This window comes from Eucyclogobius newberryi, unplaced genomic scaffold (genome assembly GCF_026437365.1).
Source record: "Eucyclogobius newberryi isolate DKJ021-1_F unplaced genomic scaffold, fEucNew1.0.hap1 SCAF_1, whole genome shotgun sequence".
Taxonomy (NCBI): Eukaryota; Metazoa; Chordata; class Actinopteri; order Gobiiformes; family Gobiidae; genus Eucyclogobius; species Eucyclogobius newberryi.
In genome coordinates, this window is record NW_027315723.1 from 14787979 (window position 1) to 14806798 (window position 18820).

Genomic DNA, 18820 nt, shown 5'->3' on the forward strand with positions numbered 1-18820 from the left:
TTGTTGTGTATTTGGTCTAGTATTTGGTGTGCCCTTGTCCCTCTCCCTCTGTCCTGTCATTAGCCGCTGCTGCTAACTGATATGTCAGAAAATCAATTAATTACTTTGAAGCGGCAGTTAACTGCATCCGCACAATGGGCCTCATGAATAATAGAGCAGCTAGCACATGCCGCTAACTACAGGCAATCGCTAACTCCTCTCCGCCGCGCGATATCGATGAGATCCGCTTCAATACGGATCTACTGAGACAGGACAGGCCTCCAGGTGTCTGCAAATTCAAAGCAGCGTCCACAAAGATGGATTATGTGTTTTCAGGGTCCTTAACGATGGACCATGTAACTTTTCTGTGTGGAGGGTATGCCACCTACTTATTGCCATGTAGATGTTATTGCTTTACCTGGATGGTGTCACAGCATGGCATTAAACTTATGGCATTAAATGTTAAGCAAAATTGATATGGATATAAAAATAGAATAGAAACCTTGTGTAGTTGACCAGCAGTGATTCAAGGACTATGTGCAGGCCAGAATCAGGACAGAATCAGACCTAAACCAGGATAGGTGTTCTCTGGAAGCTTTTGGGGCCACTGGAACACACCAAAAACACCCCAGTCAAATGCTAAATTAGATATGTGGATCGCAATAAAATCGTAAAGACTGCAATTATTGAAGTCCCCTGCAAGCAACAAAATAGTCCTGTCTTATTCTATACAAACTTTGCTAACTCTGTAGTTTGGACCTCATGTTATAAATTACATGGGATTATTATATACAAGTTTAGCTAATGTTAATATGAATGTGTTTGGAAAGGTTTCAAATGTGCACTGTGAACTAAAGCCAACAATTAAAACATAAATCACTTTATTAATTTGATTGCAATTTTTTCAAAGGAAACTATTAGATTTGCTGTTGCTCACATCATGTGGGCAGATCATTTTACATTACTTTATATAGAGAGAGTGATGGGTTTATAATTGCATTTTTGTGGCGTTAGTTTTAATGCTTTGAGTCAGTGAAGTCACATGAAGTCACACTGTGCGCCATTAAATGTTGTAGTAGCAAAAGAAAATGGAATACTGGACAAACGTTTCAACGAGTGAATTTCGGCGCGACGTCTTCACTTTTGTCCAGCTGACGGAATAAAATGTTCTTTTGCCATGGAACCTACCATGGAGATTCTATTGCCTTGAGAAGAATGTTCCAAATAATGACATTAAAGGGTTCCATCTCATTCAATTACACACGTTTTTATTTCTCAAAACAGTTTAATGCTTTAGTTCAAGGCTATGCATTACAGGCAAAGCATACATCTCCATGGAGAGAAGCAGCTGTAGACCATTCATTAGAAAATGTACACCTTTAAAACAAAGATAAAATATATTTCATCTTTCATCTTTTGAACTGGTGAACAGTGCTAATTCATAATTAAAAACGGCATCTGATCTGCACATTTTGGGATTATTCAAATAATAATAAGTATTAACATGTCCACTGTCATGTCCGTTTTCCTCTTTCAGATCTAAAGAGAAATGTTCAAGTCTTGAGTTTCCGCCTGGTTAGATTCACTTATCCATTCAAACTGCACTAAACGTCGCCCCGGGCCAATTTCCCCCTCTCCTTCCCCCGCACCCACCCCTTCCCTCTCTCACCCATCTCTCTTTTTTATTCTGTCTCCTCTCTCTGAACCTCTCCTTCTTTCTGTCTGTCTCCTATCTCACTCTTCACCGTCCCGCCATCTCCTTATCCTTCTCCCCCTCTTCCTTCTACTCTCTTTCTTCACTCTCTCTTCCACTCCCCCCGTTCTTTCCCTCGCATCCCAGCTTTTCACTCAAAGAATCAGCCTTTAACTAACTTTGACCGCGTGCTTGATGGAGAGCAGGACCACTGTCAGAAAATCAATGCCCGCTCAACACTGTCCAGGTGAATTATTCAAACACACCCCACATCCACTTTTTTGGACATTACAAGTTTCTCTGGGGATAATTTAAAAGGAATCAATAAATGGGCCTAAACAATTGTAAAATCCCATGTTCATTTATAGATATTAAAGATAAAAGCAGCCCTATTTAACATAGCATCTAAAATATACAAAATGTCACAGCTACCTGCAGAGGGCTCAAGGTTGAGTATAGAAAATATGGGGTTAGAAATTAAGAAATTAAGAAAATAATTGTGTATAGACTTCCTGAAGTATCCCCTAATGACATTCAAAAGGTGAAAACAAGTGTTTTCAGCTTTGTAGCTTGATCATCATAAACATACTGTACATGCTTGGTTTCATTTACACTGTATAAACCAGCATATTTAGTCTCCATCTCCAGGACTCAAAAAACTTAATTCCACCTTGTGACGTCATCAGGTGATAACCCAAGAAGTTCTCCTCCATGTTTTTAAAGTCTTCATATTATGGAACAACATACGCACGGCACTATATCATGATCCGCACGTAGTGCGCACGAAATCGAGCGTGAAGCGCTCGCCCACTTCCAAACACTCACTAACGCACTCCTTCACTCATGCACGCCCCGTGCATACTAATTAGTAGTAGGAAAATGGAACATTACCGTTGTAAACGGGCGAAGCCCGTGCAAAAGTGCGCACTAAACGAGCACTTTACATTGGGATGACGACCGTGATGCGGTCGTCAAGCACTCATTTGCGCTAAGTACCTCACGAATACGTTCCCCATCTCTTGCATGTTCCGTGCATATAAGCATGTAATGCAAAAATTTAACATTATTACTGTATAGAGGGCCAAAAACTCAAAATTAACGAAAGTACCCGTCAGTGACCAGGGACCCACACCATGAGGTAGGAAAGCGCGAGCGCTTTCCGAAAATGTATAGTTTATGATATTTGAAAAATGGGAAACATTGTTTTCGCATCGGAATATTATTCTCTTTCTATCTTCTTCTTTCTTTCTTTCTTTCTTTCTTTCTTCTCGGGACCAACCCCCCTATTTTTCACCCAGTGAACATTGACGAAAAGTCACAAAAATTTGCACACCTCTAAAAATCGTGCCTCTCTACATTCTGGCTATTTCCCTTTTCTAAAATAAAAAAAAAATGGCGTGTCAGCGCCCCCAAATGTACCAAAAATGCATTGAGAGATGGGAAATGACCCAAAAAAAATCTGATCGTAGAATCATGAAATTTGGCGCAGAGGTAGATGGTGACAAGAGAAGTAAAAAATATTATTATGGCAACGCCGTCCGCCCAACCAAATGTCGGCCATATTGCTTCAAAAATGGCTAAACATGACTTCGGAGTTTTTCCAAACGTCGTACTTTTACGAACTCCTCCCAGGGCGTTGGCCCTAAAAAGCTGAAATTTGGTGAAAATACTACTGAGGAGTGGGACATCAAAAGTTATCCAAATTACATTGATACCTGTCACGGTCTCTGTGCGGCGAAGCTGCAAACTGTAGCAAGAATTTCAGAAATCTCCCAAATTTTACATTACTGCCGTTTGCGCAGATAAAGTCCGAATTGCGTCAAATTAGAATCAGTTGTTAAACTCTTTGCCCTAAACCTACTTGAAGTGAAATAAATTAATTTGGAGCCACAGCGCCCCCTACAGATTTTATATGGAGGTTAAATGTTTAGTTTTGCGAAATTATATGAAATTTGACACACAACTCAATTTTAGAATCCCCATAAAAAAAAGTCAATGAGACCCATGTCATAATTGTTATGGCGTTGCCGTAACGATGACCGAAACCTTCCATGTTATTCCAATGGGGAAATAGCCAGAACATGTTTACACTTTATACTTTCACAAACTCCTCTTAGGGCGTCAGCCCTATTAACCTGAAATCTGGTGAGACTCATCTTCAGGGGTGGACCATCAAAAGTTATCCACATTTTTATTCAAAGAGTCACGGTGTCTGTGCGGCAAAGCCGCACATTTTACCCAGAATTCAAAATAAAATTGCTTTTTGATGGTAAAACAAAGGGGAGAAGATGTGACAGCGTCACAGATTCAGCAGTAGGCGTAATAAAAGGACCATTGGGGCGCGTTAGCGCCCCCTCCTCTTGCAGCTTGGCGGCGGCGTAGCGAGGGCCGATCATTGCCGCTTGCGGCTATATTTTCCTATTATTATTATTATTTGCTTGTGTCACCACAGCATAAAAAAAAATATTAATGAGCCACCAGTATTTTTTGAGATGAGGGACCAGATTTGGACCTTTACTTCTAGTTTGGACAAACTTACAATACTAATATACACTTATTTACTGTTAAGTATTTGCTGTCGTGTATGCATGTACATGTGGCATCTGTTATTGCACAGTACATGTATTGTAGCAGCACATGTGTCATCCACACGTATCTGTGCAGAATCAGAGTAACAATCAGAAAAGGTTTATTGCCATTGTCAATGCTTTGGAGATTCGATGCATTATAAAACAATGTACTACAATGATAAAAACAACCTATATAAGTCAAAAAGAAAAATAATTTAAATCTACAATAGGATGAAAATGAAAATAAAAATAGGCTATAAGAACATTTACAGTTGAATTTACATATGTAGTGCAGAAAGTGAATAGTGCAGTGAGTTAAAGTGACAGTGTTTAAGAAGTGTTCATGAGTCTATCGGCAGAGGGAAAAAAACAGTTTTTATGGCTGGAGGTTCTGGCGCGGATGGACTGTAGCCTCCTGCCTGAGGGGAGTGGCTCAAATAGTCCATGTCCAAGGTGAGAAGGGTTGGCTGTGATCCGACCTGTTCATCCCAGAGCCCTGAAAACATACAGGTCCTGCAGAGATGGAAGTCTGCAGCCGATCACCTTCTCACCACACGGTGATGGAGGAGGTGAGGATGGAGTCAATGATGGCCGTGTAGAACTGCACCATCATCTGCACTGGCAGCTTAGCTTTCCTCAGCTGCTGCAGGAAGTACATCCTCTGATGGGCCTCCTAATTTGGGAGCTGATGGTGAGCTCCCACTTGAGGTCCTGGGTGATGGTGGTGCAGAGGAAGTGGAAGGAGTCCACAGTGGAGATGGGAGAGTCTGAGATAGTGAGGGGGGTCTGAGGGTCTGTGACTTTCCTGAAGTCCACTATCATCTCCACTGTCTTCTGGACGTTGAACTCCAGGTTGTTACCGCTGCACCAGGACACCAGCCGGTCCACCTCTCTCCTGTAGACAGACTCATCTCCGTCCGGGATGAGCCTAATGAGGGTGGTGTCGTCCGCAAACTTGATCAGTTTTACAAAGTCGTGGCTGGAGGTGCAGCAGTTTGTGCACAGGAGGAGAGCAGAGGAGAAAGTACATAGCCCTGTGGAGCTCCTGCAATACAGTATAATGTGAATCATCTCTGGTGCAATTCTTCTTGAAGTCACTTTACCTGCTATTTTTGCTGTCCATACACAACCATGGTTAGTGAGCAGGGCCACTTCTCCACAGATCTGAATAGTAACTTGCTCTGGTGATGTATCCTACTTGTCTTACTTGTCTCTCTGTCCAGACATTAACAGTTCCATAAAGCCGACCTTTAAGTACAGCACATGAAATAGGTCTACAAATGCTGCACACGAGTAGTTTAAAATACCTGAATAATACAAGCCTAGGACCAAAGCATTCTTGCATTTTTGTTTTAACTATACGACTATGGTGCATAATTTTGGAAGCAGTCTTGTGTATACTGTAAAACATTCTGTAGAGATAAAGTTGGATTAGAGCGAATCAACGGAAACAATGGTTGTATATTGAAAAGCTAGCAGTGTTTTATAGAATGGCACAAAAATCAATTAATGTCAATGGAGATGTCCAATCAACTTTAGCTGAGCACTCTTCCCCTCAGGCTCTGTCCCCAGCCCCGGCGCTATGCTAAAAGTGTTTGCATGCTAACTAACCCAAGAATTTACACAGCAAATCTTTATCAGAGTGGAAGATGTATCAACCAATCCTCTGCTTAGAAGTCAACCACAAAAGTCCCAAACGAGCCAATGAATAAATCAGAAGGCCGAGTCGCCGAGCGGAATTCACAAAAGAGGAAAATGTAAGGGACCGCTAATGGCATCTGCATTCGAATGCTAACCACAAAATAGCGACAAGAGTGTAGCGTAAAAGGTGGAAAATGGTTTTTGCATGAATTTAGTGTTAACCGCAAAGCTGGAGGGACCAAGATGTCGGCGGTGCTAACGACCTTAAAGGGAAATACATAGAAAAAGTTGTGGATTTTATCGATCGGGAAATGGCACTTTGCTGTACGCGGTTTGAACACGGAGGTTAGCGGAGTTCGTAGACTTCGGAAGATGTTATAATCAGGAAGCTAGTCAAGAGGCTAAAATGTGAACAAGTGACTTTCTTTGGGAAAACTTTCAAAAATAAAGGTATCACGATGTAAATACTCATATGGATTTGATTAGCTAGCTTAGCCTGATCAAGTTTAGCTTAACCATGACCCACAACAGAAAAAAAAACAATTCCAAGTGAAAATGTTATTGTGTGGAATTGGATTTTTTTTTTATTTAAAGGTGCACTGTAACTTTATTACAAAAAAAAATACTCTTTGCCTGGTGGCCACACTGCATTGAAATAGATGCATTTAATGCCATACTGTGGACCTTTCAAGGCAAAGCAATAGCATTTCCCTCCACCAGAAAAGATAGTGCACCTTGGACTATTGGTAGGTGATTCAATGAATAAGAAAAAAAAATAAAAAAAACTATATAGAAAAATAGTTTTGTTTCGAGACATATCACATATCTACAGTGTCATGAGATGTCTTAATGTTTACTAACTTGAAATCACCATCATCCTCAATCACAATCCAACTTGTAAAATAACTTGTAAACTTGTCTTCACACTTCTCTCTCTCCTGTCACTTGTCATTTCAGTTCTTGTCGTTGCTGTGCTCCTTCCTTCCTGTGCTCTGCCTCTGCTGCAAAAATAACGATTTCCGCTTTCAATGTGTCACAAAAAACTGCCATCTCTTCACAGGAATCTCTCTTCTTTTTCTCACGTTTCTCTCTCTCATTCTTTCCACCTCCCTCTCTTTTGTGGTGAATTATTCTTAGCATTGGTCAGTGGCTACAAATGTGGCTTACCAACAAATCTCAAAGCACGTATTGGCTTTATCCTCAAAATCTTGATAAAAACATACTATTTGCAATGTATTTTGGATGTTTTTGATGAATAATGTTTCTCTTTTGGTTTTGTTTTAGCCTCAAATATTGGCCAACTCCACTCCTCTTGCTTCCTGTGAAAGTTAAGCTAAAGTTATCGGTAATCCTTTTTCAATCTCTCAATGGATATCAGATTTTGATTAACAAAAACTATATATGCAAACCAAAATGAAAACATGCTTATTCTGGGCTTTCTATGCAAATTTCAACATGGTCAAAATCTATGAAGTGTACAATTTCTCTAGGTAATGTTACATGGCCTATTCAAAAAAGGAATTCAATATGTTGTGTCCCAAAGTAAACAGCTTTCAATTCCAGCTAAACTATATATGGGCTATTACAAAATAATCTCTATTTATGGCTTCTTTTGTAGACAAGACTTGCTTGGTTCATAATGTGCCACAAAGCCCAATGTTATATTTACATGCAACCACTCGTCATTCAATTGGTGCTCTTCTTAAAAAAGAAGACTAAAATAAAAGATTATAATTTTCTATTTTGATGCTTTTAATACACCTAAAAACATCTGGCCCTATTGTGAGGGAGCTTGCGTCTCCACAAGCCTGACTCGTACTTGGCCTGAAGTAGACTCCGCCTACTTTTCTTCCGTGGAAACAGTACTCCTTTTTACAGTATGGCATAAAACATATCCATCTCTATGAAAAATGTTTCAAAGTTGGGTTTTATCTTTCTATTTCCATGGAATCTTGCAGGTGACGTGCCACCTCCAGGAAGTATCAGTTACGATCAATAAAATGATCGGTCTTGTTCTAACATAGCTTATTATCCCAGAGAAAGCTTTCAAACTTTTAACATTATAAAAACATTAAATTGGAAATGGACTTCTGGAACCAAGTGGTGGGTGGTCACTGTAGAGCTGCATAAACAATTAATGTAGTTTAACGCATATACATTGTGAAACCAAATAATATAGCTGAATATACTGTTTTGATGTAATTTTGAATATATTTTAATTCTAAATTCTAAATCAATCTTTTGTATATAACCAGTATATCACTTTTATTTAGTTGTATTTCTATATACAATCGTCCCCATAATTAAATGTGTCCTCTCTGCAGTGCATCGCCAGGAATCCAGTTCCAGCTTGAGGATTTTGTCTGTTGTGCATGTTTTAGGTTGAAGGTGGAAACTGAAAGACCAACGTGCAAACTGCCCAAAGAATCAAACCTTGCTGTGAGTCAGCCACAACATCTTAGAATCATGTTCCAGAGAAAATCAACAAAATTTACGTCTTTGTTTTTTTGTCTTTTGAAAGGTCAAAGGTCATTCACTTCACTCTCTCATTCTCTCCACCTCCCCTTGTTTCCCAGTTCATATATCTTTAAGTGTTTATTATGCACTATCCCCATCACCACTTTCACTCTCTTAACCTTTGTTTTTCTCATTGCTGTCAGTGGTCGTTTGGATTTACACCTCAACCCACCTCCGTTTGGTCTCGTGGCTTTTCGAGACGTTGTTGATGTAGATTTTTGGGGTTATCTAAAGTTTGCACCTGTAGTTTTAGCTAAAGCTTGTTGTTATCAGGGCTAAAACACACTGTTGTCAAAGGAAGCAGTGCTGAAGCTGGCATATGGTGATTCAAATGGGACTTAAAAACTATATGAAAGTGCATCAGTTCATAATAATAAACATGTCAAAATGTGTTTAAATCATTTGGAGAACATGTAAGTGTGGTTTAAGGGAAAATAGCTGGTATTAAACTTCAATCCTGAAGTGAAGTAAACAGACAACAATAGAATGTTAGGATAATAGGATTTTTGACATTTGCAATGCAGTGGCCTGATGCTAATAGTGAAATAAATGTTCTTCTGAATCATTCATTTAAAATATTTTTAGAAAGTCAACAATAGAATAGAATTTTGTGGCATCAGATGTTTTATTTTGGCTATAATAGGCAACAATAAAAGAAATACACACATAAACACACAAAAATTAATTAATTGTGCAATGATGTAGTTGTGTTAGCCTCCAAACATCGCAAACTACAGTATGAACACATCAGATTCTTATAGAACTTTACTACGTGTGTGTTTTTACAAAGCAATTATCGCACAAATTAAAACTAATGGGATAGAACGTGTTTATCAGTACCAGGCTGCTGCTGTTCTAATCTAAAAGTTGTTAAGATTCATTGAGGCAGGATATGGTAAAGAAGCTAGCTTTGCTGTTGTTGGACAAGTTGACCATATACAGTTCTATCTTCCCTTGAAGCAGCACTCTCTGTACCATGGGTTTGATCATATCATTGTAGACTTATGGTTTAGTATCAGTAAGGCCCATACCTCCAACTGAAGCCTATGCTTTACATGTGATAGGCCTGTTCCAGACGAGGTAATCTGCCAGAGGAGCAGTCACTGATAGCATTAGTACACGTTTGACCCCAGCGCAAGTGTCAAGACCAAGATTTGTATGTGGGACGTAAACAAGCAATTGAGTTTTTCACAGAGGAACAAGTCATCCTGATATAGAATGTGCGATGGGTTGAAACATGTGATCTAGAACTAAACAAAATAATACAAACCTACAAAATACGTATCGGTAGGCTAAGCTACAGGACAAACAAAGCTCCACATTACATAGCAGAAGAGGGCAAGGAATACATCTGCTGGTGCAATGCAAAGTAACATCAATCATTTTCCATTTAAATTTGAATTGTATCATTATATCATCAAATGGCTTAAGAGTGGCACAGCAAATAGTGACGTAGCAGTGACAGATATATGCTTCATATGCAAATTAAGCATCGAGTTAGGGAAATGGGCACACACAAAATATACTTTCAATCCTACATACTTTTATCCACACAGATGCTATTGCGTTCCCCAGTATTGCATTAAACATAGGAAAACTATCAGCATGGAAACAAGAAGCTCACAGAAGAATGCATATTTTGAAGGTATTTGAAGGTATGGTTTTTGCAATACAAACAAATAGTTGCATAAATGACTGTGACATGTATCTTACTAATTGTGGTGTACCATGAACAACAACATTAATTGTATTTGTGATTTAAGTCCTTGATATGGTGCATTGCTTTATCCCAGAGAAAGGCCAAGACAGAGGAGTTTGTGGGAAAAATTCACAGCTGGGTCTAATGCAGCAACAAAGAATTCCCAAAGTCCTCCTTATTATCCTCCTTTGACTGAATCAATCACCTTCTTCTCTCATACAAACAAGTCTAAGTATATCAGAAAGCCCCATTCAAAACAAGATGACCAAAACTTTAAATGCAACTAAAATCGTAGCCCATATGAACCAGAGCATATCAGAATCAGAATCAGAAAAGGTTGTCAGTGAACACACTTCGCAAACATAGAAACTTGTCTCAGCGTTAAGGTGCAACATAAAACAATGAATCATAAAATAGTAACAATAGCAATGTCTATAGAGTCAAAATATGACATGCATAAATTAAGAATGTACTATTAAAATAGGGTAAAAAAAAACTTGGTCTCAATATGTACACATATTTACAAAACCAACCAATCACTTTCATTTCAATTCATTCATATAAGTACACTTTCTCTCCCCTCCATAATTCTGCTACAACTTTCCTAATTGAAAAGTTGAATGCTCTACTGTAAAACATTCCAGACAAAGCAATATGGAGACAGCAGGGGCGTCTTTGAGTTCACCCTGGTTAAAATAAGATTAACATTATGAGATTTAATCTATGTTTATCGAAGACTCATTTGAAACTGCATGAATTGGTTTTGTGGTCAAATGGTTTGTGGTGCACTAACCACAAATAGCATTTAGAGCACAATACACAAGATGCTACGCTCATGAACAATGTGAGTATGGTCAAAACGTTTGATTTTATTTCCCAAGGTAAGATATTAAAAAATCTAATTTACTTTATTAAATACCACAACAATCCAAGCAGGCTAATCCTCTAGCTAGATCTGGTCTTCTGCTCCGGACAGGTTTAACCCCAGAGAAACTGAGGGATGGGTCAAATGTAGAGACAATAAACAAACATTTGAGCATTATAAACATAACTTATGTAGGCAAGTTTTGACCTGACATTTTCAAATTAGGAAGCAAGACAAGCAGCTAAAATATAGGTTGTAATCAGAAAATGTACTCACCTTTTCGAAAGATGGATTCAAACGACACCAAAGACTCAAATATGCTGTTAGAAGCCATGTACAACTCAAACTTTGTTGAAACCTAAAAAAAAAAAGCCAAAAACATTTCTTATGTTTAACTTAATGTGTTTCTAGGGAGTGTCTGAAATCACTAACCACAAACCACATGTATTGGTGCATATATTAAGAAAACGGGAATGCTTATGAGTGGTAGAAAGTTTTGATTTCGATTCCGCACTCGCAGGAACAGGATATGGTCTCATTTCAAAGTGACATTTTGATTCCACCCTATTTTTATTCACCAACAAACAGCTTTAGAACTGAACCAAGACTAATCCAGGTAATTAAAGTCTAACTAATGTAGGACTAAAGTGAACTGAACCTGGGGCAAATTAGTTCTGAACCAAGTCTAAACAACTGAACCAATGACAATCTGAACTAAAACCATATTAACCACCTTATATCAGGTCAGTTGACTAAACCTGGACTACCTAGATCCAAGCCAAGTCTAAAACAACAATCAATGATGACTAGAATAAATGTAAACTTGAACCAAACAAATTGTTCCCCAACTAAAGCATGGCTGAAAACTTAATATTCTCTAAATATTATTGTTGGATTATAATTGATATACTAAAAGCAACTCTGTCTCACAGTTTGACAACCCCTGTATTGCTTTTTTTTTTTTTTAAGGCAAAAGCAAGCATCAAAATGTATTAGATTGCACTACAAATGTATATAAGGCCATAAAACACATGCAAAATGTCCACAAAGCACAACATGTTGCAGAATCTTACCCAGTTTCAAACTCTGATAAAATTGCACTCTTCAAACGTTTTGTTTCCAGACTTCTTTTCCATTGTCCATTTTAGGCTTATTGGCTGTTAAATTTCTTCTCTCACTTGTCAAAAAACTCGATTTGAAAAATGTGTACAGTTTGAACACAATTTTAAATGATTATATTTACGTCCATTCTTGCAGCTTCAAATTTCCTTTGTAGTCCAAATGTCTTCTTTCTTCAACCTATTTTTGCAAATCTATCACAAAAAAAGAAAAAACCTCCTATTTTGCACAAAATATTGCACAATTTGTCCACTTTCTTCCACCACAAGAATAAAACAAAACTACAATAATGTACAGTTGGCCATCGAATTGCAACTTTAAAACCAGTTTTGGAAGCAGTTGTGAATTTCCTTTCCTCTTGCTTCCTCCGCTATTCCCTCTCTTAACCTTGTACACGCACTACTTCCAATACTACTTCTACTACTACTACCACTACTTGCCTGGATCGTCACACCTGACAGTTAGAACTAGGAAGTTGACTCACAGTTGTTTTCTTTTCTTTGGAGCGAGCGCGATGCTTTGAGCGCTGTTGTGGGGAGTTGTTTGAGAGGATGTACCCTCGAGTGTGGTTGTGGTTTGGTTTTGCTAGGGTTAGACGCAGTGATGGAGGTGAAAGAGAACAAGCCGGGAGAGAGGAAGACGGTTAGACCACTGACCAGAAACCAGAGCTATCAAAGGGTGAACCCAGGGCGAGTGCGCATGAGGAGGGGTGTGAGAGGGGGTGGATAAGGTTACCACTGTTTTATTAAGACTTATGGCCAAAATCATCCACATCAAATTCAAACACATGTAACTTTTATTCGAGGGTCCACCAACTGCTTGTCTCCATCGTGATGTTGCTGCTTTTTCTGAAATGTTTCACAGTATGGCATTAAAATAGGTCAGTTACACGTCAGGTTTGTGGACATGCAGGTATTATAGTAAAAATGCATGTTTTTTGAAAGTATTAAAACATGAAAAGATCAATAATATCAATTAACTGCCAGACTATGGAACGATTCTGACAACGTTATAACATCTCCACCAGAAAAGTTACATTGTGTAGCTTTAATATCATGTTCCCACTTTGAATCTTGGGAAATTTTGAATGTTACTTTGGACCATTGCGAACAAAATATCCAAATGCAACCAGTTTGCAAGATATCTTATATTTAGGGTAGCTCTAGTTGACGATGTTATAATGTTGATGTTTTTTTTTTTAAGTTATCTTATCTTATCTATATGAAACACCATGAGGTTATTTCTCACCATAACATATTTTAATAAAATAAATTCTCTAAATAATGACTATTTCATTGCTGCTAAGATAAACTCCTCTCCCCAGTGAATTTACCCCACACCTGCTCTTTGAATAGCTGTAACTTGTCTTTTCACTGGTTTTGATTAATGCTGCACCCCTAATGTTACCTGAGCTTTTTGACTCCGCCCCCTGGACCCGCACACCTGGACAGACACACGCCATGCCCCGCCCACAAACCTCTGCAGTGACTTCAACATGAGAGAAGACAGCTGCGGACACGCCCTCCAATGCAACTCAATCCGTGGACGCACAAAAGGAAAGTACAATAGAACAATTATAAGCAGTATATAGAGCGTCTTTTCTATACTATAGTAAGTAAAATAATAACAATTGGTTATGACAATATAAGTTCAGCTTTTGATAGTATCAAACAATTAAAGAGGAATGTTTAATTACAAAAAGCTGGGATGAGTGGAGCTCTGCATTGACATTTTAAAACCACAGTGAATAGGTTGACAAAAATACAGATATGGATTACTAAAGTAGAAGCAATAGATTGATTAGGATTTTGTAAACTTATTAGTAAACTTATTAACCTATATACATTTATTCACGGAAGTAAGGAGCTAAAGCGGAAAGTGTGTGTTCAGTTTCATTACATTATATTCACTAAAACTACATGTACATTAGAGCTATAAGCTTTAGAATGGCTTGATGTTATGGAACATTTTGGTGGGAAGCGTCTGGACCATGTGACCCTCAGACGCAACATGACCTCCAGCTGCAGCTTCACAGAGGTCAAAGGGCAGATGATAAAAAAGGGAGGGGTCAATGTTAGCCCCCATCACAACATCCTTGGATGTCTATGCATTTGATTGCACAGTTTTAAAATAGACAATCTTAATCAACACATAATAGACAAAGTTGGACCAGGTTTGTGTTTTTCTTCCATCTTCCCAAGTCCATCACTTCTCCAGGTCATAGAGCATTCTCAGCAATCTCATTACTTCATTCTGCTATATAGTAGAATACTAGTAGTAGTAGTAGTAGTATTACAACTTATTGCAACTAATAGTAGTAATAGTAATAAGTAGTAGTAATACTTGAAGTAATACTTGAAGTAATAGTAGAAATATTTTGTCCATTTGAAAAAAAATATTCTTAAATATTTCGCTCACGAGTCTGGGTCTAGCCCTGCTGCAAAAGCTCAGCTTCATGGGTAATTCTCTTTTCACTGTTGGAACAAATCCAGAATGACTTTCCTTTCAGAGATGTTTAGTTTGTGACAGACTTGAAAGTCTTTGGTCCAGGACAACTGTATTTTAGCAGCTGCAGACACACGAGGGACAGTCCAGACGAGGTCCATGCTCTGAGTCGTGGGAGCTCAAAGGGGGGCAGACATAGTATCGCAGATGTTTAGAGAGATTCAAAGACACCTTCTGTGATATTTAGGTTGATTGACCATAGGTTACTTCTTCCGTCAATCAAGCCCATTGGAACTTGGGGAGATAGGACTAGGTCCTAGGCTTAAGTCTTTGCATAGAAAAAGCTTATTCTTCGTTGCAAAATTAATTTAAACTCAAATTCCCAACTGACAATAAACAGCTATAATACTATTTTAGCCTGCTTAAAACAGCTTCCACTTCCTGTATTGTGCATACACAAACTTTATACCTAAATTAAAGCTTTGTTTATATGTCATACATGTGTGTATTATGCATATCATCCTGTAGAAATTAGATTCAGTGATGCATACGTATCCTCAGTCCAGTTGTGTCCCATAATGATAACAACATAGTTTGTCCATTCACTTAAACTGTCAGAACAGATGTCAGAGGTGAGTAACTTTTACCAGTAAAACACACAAACAGCAAATAATCTTATTACTTGGAGTTTAAAGTTTGGACTGGTTTGGATATGACTAGATTGTTACATGAAGACCATGTAAAAATTATAATTTTCTTTTTCTTTAATCCGTTCATTATTAAATCCTATAGTCATTATATTGTATTATAAAATACAGTCTTTCCACTCAGAGTTAACCGGTGAAGTAAAACTAGACTTTTGTAGATCTCACTTTAGTGTGGAGTAGACTGTGTTCAAATGTGTCATAGATGTTTGAATGAGTCACTAGAGGCAACTGTTACAGGAAGAACCTCCTCTAAACAAGCAGCTGTCTGCAGTGGACAAAGACACATCTATTCTGCTACAACTACAGTCACTCACAAAACCTTTCATGTATGTAGCCAGGTTTAGGAAAATATGCAAGTTTGGGACAGGTATTTATATATATCTACCTGCGTTGCACCAATGAAATTTCCCCATGTGGGACAATAAAGGATTATCTTAGTGCAGAAAGTGAACAGTGCAGTGAGTGATTAAATTATGGTTAAAGTGACAGTGTTTAAGAAGTGTTCATGAGTCCAACGGCAGAGGGAAAGAAACTGTTCTTATGGCAGCAGGTTCTGGTCCGGATGGACCGTAGCTTCCTGCCTGAGGGGAGGCTACGGAGGCTATGTCCCCATTCAAATACATTATGGGCTCATATAACTGTTAGCCAGTCGTAACGTGGTTTGTCCTTTCGTTGACTTAACTAAAATCTTTATTGTGGTGAATGCAATCTGTTTTTAACGTACCCACATACAATAAACTGGAAGTGTGCCGCTAATTGTTGCTAGCGTAAAAGTATAAAACGGGTTGTAATTCTGTTAGCATTAGCCGTAAAGTCATTCGTTACGTCGTACATTGGTTTGGTGGAGAATCGGTCGTAAAATGTAAGTAGGATGTGGTAAATTACATGGGGTAGATTAAGGAGTGGGGGTCCTGGGGCAGTGACATGTTGGCCCTCATAAAGCCCCTTGTCTCAGCCTGGGGCCTCTCTGTTCCCTGTCCCTGAGGGCTGTTCTGTCGTTAGAAGACGTTAAGGAGGAAATGTGTTGTTTGTTTAAGCTAACACTGGACTCAACCAGGGGAGGTGGGATAGACATGTTTTATATTTTTGAATTGGCTGATTGCAACAGCAAACTAGTTGTCTTTGGTAATTTTTTATGCCAGATGCTTTGTCAAATGTGTTATCAACATTACCTTACACTTAAATTTGTACACTACATTATACAGCCAACATTGGACATTTTAAAATACATGTGTTTTTTTAAAAATTCAGTTTTATTCAAATTCAGTTATCTGTGATCTTCTTTGTTGAAGGGCAATCTTAGAGCACAATCTACGGTATATTGTATAAGTACTACCTGCAGAATCCTTTCTACATAGTTTCAGGTTGCTCTGTCTGTTGCAGGACCTCCTGGTTATCTAGGCTTAGATATGTGCTGTGGTCTTCACTCACACATTTGAAAAATCTCTTCAGGCATGTTTTTGATGCTTAATAGATAACATAATAGAAAGCTGAAAAAGTTTAATTAGCATAATGCACAATACATAATAATTCCAGTCGGTTCAATTCACAGTTTTAATGATTCATGAATATGTAAAAATAAATTATGTGAATTGTCTATTTTGTCATCCTTTAACAACAGGCATTGCATGACACTCAAAGTACACTACGAGTGAATTAACAGTTTAACTGAAAGTATATTTAAAGTATATTTCCTTAAACTAAAATGTGACTTAAAATGTATAAGTAGTAAACAAAAAATGTACTTAGAAGTACAGTTTCAGTTTCCTTTCATTAACTAAATGCAGATGTTTAGTTTATGACCAGTAAACTACAAGTGTACTCCTAAAGTACTTAAAATATACTACTATATACACTTAAAAGTGGGCCAATTTAGTTCCAGTATACTTCTATGTAAACTGGGCTGTGATGTTGATATGCTTTGACTGGAATATTTGTCATTATGGTATTTTAAATTAAAAATGTCATTATTAGAGCTGAAAGTGGGCCCTTGCCCCGGCATACACCGCCCTCCCTCTCAACCACCCTTGCCTCCCCCCACACCATGTTTTATCAGGCAGTACAAGTGTGATTTGCAAAAATTAAAAGCCATTTGCAAGTATCAATAAAATTGCCACTTTCAGGGTATTGGTGTGTAGCGCTAAAATAATGACTACTGTGGATTTTGATTTAAACTGTATCCAGGCCAAAGAGGTGATCCAAATTTGAGTTAGATAACAGCTTTCGTGTGCAGCTGATGTCATCATAATAGCAGCAGCATGTTTTTTTGTTGAAACTGTATACAAAAACGGAAAAGATTATAAAAACCTGCAATGATCCTTAATATCCATGCTTTAAGAAGAAGGATAGAAGTTTGGGCTGAATTTGGTAACAACCCTAGGACTAATATGTGTCGTATATGTTTTGTCTCCAATTGGATTATAATGGGAGATATTTGTGATCCTACAGCAAAAAGGCAACATAAGAAATGGGTCATAATGACTTTTTAGATCAGAAGAACACAAAGGAATTTTCACTTTTTCAAGTTTCACTCATTTAGGTGAACGTAAAACAATTCTACCCATGATACACAGTATATGTATCTACCATATATAGAATAGATAGAATGGATGACGTTTAGGATCGTTTAGGTTTGTGTGGAAGCTGCGCAAAGTTTGGGAAGAGGTGGGCAGAGGTGAAATAGTGACACACATGGCAGGATGGTTAATATGGACCATTAACAGAAAAGTGAATTCAGTAAAACCAACAGTAAAATGTGCTTTACGATCTCTGTGAGGGTACGCACAGTCAAATGATTGACAGGCCCTTCACCTGCAGACGCATGCGTAAGCACCATCGCGCAGGAGCTTCATGCACACGTATTTTTAATTTATCCATCATCGCTCCTGTGTTCAGATGCCCTCCCTCAGTGTCACAGATCCTTAGTGCTCTCCCTTCTCTGAGCCTCTCCCCCGCTCACTTACCTGACGCACGGGGCTCTGGAGGTCCACGCTCCTCGTCTAACATCTCATGTCAAAAGAGTATTTAATCTAGTGTCCCTAAGAACTGTTGTTCAGTCTGTCTGTTTACTGTTACATTATTACGATTGAGGCCTTAGATTGATCTGCGCACAGGGATTCTTACACAGGGCAGTGTTTTTATAAAGGCTACAGTCTGATCTGTGCACATTCGGCACAATCAGGCTCATATTATGACAGATTCCTGATAGAGGAGAGAAGTCTTGTTTCCATTGACCATCAGGTTTCTGTTTAAAGATTCGTCGACTCGTGTCTCCACCTCCATCTCAGAGAATTTCCTCTTTTTCCGCCTTTTGTCGTCCATCGCGTCTCGCCCTTTTGAATATGCAAAATATGTTAATTTGGTAATTCTGCATAGCCATATATGGTATGACAGGGTAAGCTCAGGGCGGGTTCAGGGTGGAAAGTCATGAGGAATTGCTGCGCCAATTTTGAAAAGAGAAGTGCGTACAGGTGTTTTTATAAATGTTCTTTTTTTTGCGGTCGTTAAATTTTTGCTTTCCGCTACGCACTCTTTCAAGCACAATTTGACGCACTATTTTATAAATGAGGCCCCAGATCTATAACT

General features: G+C 38.4%; 1 protein-coding gene across 1 annotated transcript in view; it reads right to left on the reverse strand.

Moving 5' to 3' along the window:
* Window positions 1–11295, reverse strand: part of runx1 (RUNX family transcription factor 1) — a 38532-nt gene extending 27237 nt beyond the window's left edge. The window contains exon 1 of the mRNA XM_072433500.1: window positions 11241–11295. The gene's annotated coding sequence lies outside the window, so the exon portion shown is untranslated. The remainder of the gene's footprint in view (window positions 1–11240) is intronic.
* Window positions 11296–18820: the final 7525 nt, after the last annotated feature.